Source organism: Pinus tabuliformis, chromosome 7, assembly GCF_031772625.1.
Source record: "Pinus tabuliformis cultivar Carrire ecotype Pingquan chromosome 7, CPIR1, whole genome shotgun sequence".
In the NCBI taxonomy this organism is placed as follows: domain Eukaryota; kingdom Viridiplantae; phylum Streptophyta; class Pinopsida; order Pinales; family Pinaceae; genus Pinus; species Pinus tabuliformis.
The window spans coordinates 2,008,872,706-2,008,877,865 of record NC_142293.1 but is presented as its reverse complement, the minus strand read 5'-3'; the positions used below and the strand labels follow the sequence as shown (position 1 = coordinate 2,008,877,865).

Here is a 5,160-nt window from a genome sequence, read left to right as displayed (position 1 = left end):
ACTTCCTTGGCTAGCATTTCGGCCGATTTCTCCTTTGGCTTCCCGCTTTTCAGACTTTCCTGTAGAAACTGTTCGCTGGCTTCCTGTAGAAACAGTCTCTGTCTTCCTGTAGAAACAGTCTGCTAACTTCCTGTAGAAACAATTTTTTCTGATTTTGCTTGCTTGGCTGGGGATGCCTTCTCCTTGAACTGTGTTGTGGCAGCCTTCATCTTCTCCTCCTTTCTGCTCTTCTCCCTCACGGCCTGCTGCTTTTCCTGTTAAATTCTCAGCCTTGTTATGAGTGTGCAAGTACATGCAATTATATGGAAGAAATGGTGGCCTTGGCATTTCCTAAAACCTGCAACGTGAGGGCACTCGTATGTTTTGTAACAAGGAAGTGGGTTAAATTCACAAAATAAGCCATGGTCATGTTTCCAGGCAACAGGAATATGATAAAGGTGTTTTCTATGGCTTTTTTAATAGCAATCGCTACTACATTACCTTCCACAAAAAGAGTAATAGGAAGCAATAACAGCGCAGCAATTGGTGCCATGCACATGAGCAAATTCATAGAGTGAAGCTTCTCTGCCTCAGAGGTAAGCAGGAGCCCCTGAACAACTGATTTCAATGCTCTGGCAGCCGTTGATCCTAGGCAAACCAAAAAGCCAAAAAGGTGGAATAATGGCTCACTGTTGCTTGCAATAACAATGCCAAATACCACAGGCACCAAGGCCATATAAACCACAGAAGACTCCCTCTTACATGTTTTTATAAATGCAAAATATTGCTGTGAAGAAGGGAGTTGTTGCCCCAATAGCTTGATTGAAGGAGACTGGCAAATAGCGTAGAGAAATATTGCCACAAACAACCGAGAAGGAGGAAATGAAGCTCAGTGCCAATATCTCAAGAAACTGTCTCCTGAAGATGATGAACTGCATTGGTACAATCTCTAACCATGAAATTGCCAGAAAACCATAAAATGAACAGGCACACATGTGCAACATTGTGAGGAATATTGGGTATCTGCATCCAAAAAAACTAAATAGGCATTTGTTAAGCAATAGCACACCAATATTGGAAGAGTACCAAGCTGCAATAATGAGAGCTGTTGTAATAGTCTGGGACGCAGGAAATGCACCATATTTTCCTTCTCCTGTTCTCGATTTAGACATCTCCAAACTAGCTTGGATCTGTGACATAATCCCTTTACAATCCTGGATCATTTGCATAAAATTCTGATATGATACCTTACTCTGTTTTAACAATTATGTTCATGCATGCAAAAGACCCTAACCACGTTTTTTCTTCTATTCTCTTCTTTTTTCTTTGGCAGAAAGAGATCTGAAGGACATTAAGAATTCTTCAGCTATCTGGTTATGAGAGGAAGAGTTTGCTTCTACAGAGAGAGGACAGAGACCAAGTTTTCTTCTCAGGGCAAATTCAGATATGAAAATTTTAAAAGTTACATCCATAGGCTGGCTCTCACAGCTGCATATGCCTTCTTTATAAGAGAATTACAGGCAAACTGGTCTCTAATTCTCCTGCTCCAGATAGTCAATTCACCACCTTTCAAAATATATATCATGCGTGGAAGAGTGCTTCCGAGCCTACCCTTCTCGGAACTCCAAATCTGATGAGGGAAAGCTCAGGTTTCTTTATTCCAAAACGCTGTGTCATACTTCCTGTAGAAGACCCTCCCGTTTCTTGTAGAACGTGATTGCATAGGTGGGTTAAAAAATGTGGCCGAGAAAGCTTGGTGGAGGATGACAGGTTAATAGATTGTGCAGACTTCAGTTGACGATGTGGCAAGTGCAGATGAACAACAGCCTTTGAATTTCAGCTGAGCGCTCGGATTACATACGTGATTTTTGGGGTGAGGTGGCACATATGTGTGCTAGCCCATGCAATTGCTGTGCCATCATGAACTGCAGTTGTCGACTGTGTGTTCTCTGCCTGTGATCTCATCCACCCGTTGCATTGGAGTTTAAACAACCAACACTGTCCGTTTTTTTTCTTCACGTGCATGGCTAAGCGCACGTGTCTCATTCACCCACCAAGTGCTGTTGAACTAGATGTGGGTGGCTAGTTAGCTGGCCACCGATTTTTTTAATCCTAACCATCTCATTCATTCATGCAATGTTCAGATTAGATTCATGCAAACAGAGGAATCGGTTTTGTCACGTACCTGAAAGTCAGTTGGCTGCTGTGAAGCTTTGCTGCATGCATGTGTTGATGTGGTTGCATGGTGGCTTGATTGATGATTCATGGCTGTTTTTTTCTCTGTGCAGGTGTCCTCTGGACGTATCCAAGCTCCAGACAATCGTTTCCACGTTCAGATCTCCACACTCAAGCTGCTGTTGTTGCATCTTCCCCGAACCAGAACTTGTTTTCGACATTTCTCCCAAACGCCAAAGCGGATCGATCTGAAACTTTCTGAGCATGTTTCTATCATCATTATGCATCGCCCATAGCAAATTCGTTATCAATGGATTCACGGATTTCGAGAAAAACGGAAAATGGCTGAAGATTTCAGAGCTCGATTTCTCGGAAATCGTGCATCGGAATCGGCTGAAACTGCTTGGGTAGGTTACCATCACTCACATGCATATCCCCATGAAACAGGTTTTGAAACGAATGCACGGTTATGGAGAAAATGCAAAAATGGCTGATGGTGATGGAGGCTGATTTCTTGGAAACCGTGCACCGGAATTGCATGAAACTGCTCAGGCATGTTGTCATCAACCTTGTACAATTCCCCATAAAGCAGTTTGTCAAATGGATGCATGGTTTTCAGGTTATGGCAAAAACAAATTTGGCTCTAGGTATTTTTGCTTCAAGGCTTTTTGCATGTGCTTGCATGGGATGACAAAATGAATTTTGCTTGTGATGCAGGTATGGAGATGATGGAGGAGGAGTTGGAAGATGGCATGAGGGTTTCTGAACCCTTGAGGAAGCTACCATGCTCGCCAAACCACTTTTTGAAATGCATGCCTAGTTTCCCACAATTTCTACAGGAAGATCCTATAGAAGCACAAGGAGGTGAAAAAAATGATGGATGAAGGCAAGGGATGGACACACAAGTGCTTGCAGGCCTAACCAATAGGCTCCCACCATCAGATTCACTTTTGAAATTGGATTTGGCTCGTCCAAAGGTTCTACAGGATGTTTCTTGTAGAAATTCAGAGCTTTCCTGTAGAAGACACAGTTTTGAGGAAAGAAGCATAATGACATGAAAAAATGATGGAAAAGGGGTGAGGAATGGAAACATGGATGTGGGTAGGCCTCATGGACATATTCCAAGCCTTTAGGTCCTCCTCGGAGATCAATTTGGCTTTTTTGTAAGCTTCCTGTAGAAGATACGAAACTTCCTGTAGAAGGCACAAAAACTCCTTTGTCTTTGATTTGAGTGCTCCTCCTGTCATGAAATGTCCTTCTTTAACCTGCAATGTCATTGCTGCAACATGAAATGGAGATTAGCTTTATTTTCTTTTTCTTTTTTTCTTTTTTTTTGAAAAACAACTAGGGCGCCTCATGGAGGTTTTCACCCTAATTGCCTGCCTTGGGCGCCTCCAAGGGAGGTTTTCACCCAAAGATCTTATCCCATTTTTCTTTTTTTCTTTTTTCAACCCATTGACCGCCTCATGGAGGTTTTCAATTAGTGAGCCAATCTAAGGCGCCTCCGAGGAGGTTTTCACCTTAGATTTCTATTTTCCTTTTTTCATTTTTTTTTCCTTTTTTCTCTTTTTTCTCTTTTTTTTCTACCCTACCCTACTTGAAGAACAAAATCATTTTCAAGTATAATAATACTTCCAATGGAGCCATGTGCACATCGAGATTAGAGAAAAAATGATGTGGAGTCTCGAAATGCATGCTCTGACAGGTATCCAGATCTCAGAGACCAAATGATCTGACTTTGAAGGGATCAAACATAGTTGAAGAAGAGAGTACTGCTGCAACTTAGTGACTGTCTGGAACCATGTCTCAATATAGCTTTGATATCCTTGGTCCCTTTGCTGATCTGGATCATTCTTCATGTCACTTTCTATCATGACTTTCTCATCTTCCTCCTTTTGCTGATCTTTCTCTTGAATACATGGAAGATTTGATGGTAACCATGAGGAAGCTTTCTCAATCTCTGATTCTGATCTCTTCTCTTCATCAAGTGCAGCCCATGGTTCTTTGATCTCATCTCTTGAATCTTCTTTTGCTGGATGTGGTCCTTCAATGTTGTCAATAGATTCTCTCTTTTGCAACACTCTTCCTGAGCTTTGGTGAACATCATTGAGCTCAAAAGGAGTCATTTGCACATTTTGTGCCTCAGCTTTGCAGTTGGGTTGAGCTGCTGCATTGCAGGGTTTTGGAAATGGAGGTATGGGTAGCTGAGTGGAGGTGTGAAATTGAGATGGAGATGGAAGGCATTGAGGTTGGGTAGGCGTTTGGGGTTGCCTTGGTGGAGGAGGAGGCGATGGTTGTGGATGAGCAGGTGGTGGAGGAAAATGAGCGGGATGAGAGTTGTACTGGGGCCTCCACTCCTGATAAGGTGCATTCCACTGAGGCTGTGGCTGAGCATAAGAGTGAAACGAATGAGCAGCTGGTTGGGCATAATATGGATTTGTGAAGGAATAAGGAGGAGGTGTGAACCAGGAAGGGTGAGCAGGGGGACCCCAAGAAGGCATGAAGGTGGCTTGGTAAGGGTCATAATAGGTCTCGGGTGTCCCTTGTAGTTCCTGCTGGTAGGGTATGGGTCCATGTGGCCTCCTTTGGTTCATATAACAGAGTGATTCAGTGGCTCTCTTGGCTCTTTGATATGTAGCTTTGATTCTGGGCAAGGAAGGGCACTGATCTGTAGGATGGTATTCTTCACAGATGAAACACACTTCTAGAGAGTGCATTGGACATTCGTTCCAAGGATGCCTTCTAGTGCACCTAGGACAAAAAATGGCCAAAACCCTCTTGGCTTCTTCTTGCTTCTTTTGGATCCGCAAGGTATCTAGTTGCATGGCAAGAAACTGCCTCATGTCACTCTTGAAATCTTCGATCTGATTTGCAAATTCATCTTTGGATAAGATGTTGCTCCCAACATCTCTGCTTGTAGCCATTTGCTTCAGAGGAATGTTTCTTCTTCTTCTCCCCTAGAGGTTCTTCAGATATGTCTTGATGTCCACCCAGGGGTTCTTTCAT

At 43.0% G+C, this 5,160-nt stretch overlaps 1 pseudogene; it reads right to left on the bottom strand.

Annotated features, from left to right (window-relative positions):
- Positions 1-298: 298 nt before the first annotated feature.
- Positions 299-715, bottom strand: LOC149256541 (putative sugar phosphate/phosphate translocator At1g12500 pseudogene; annotated as a pseudogene).
- Between the last annotated feature and the right edge of the window lie 4,445 nt (positions 716-5,160).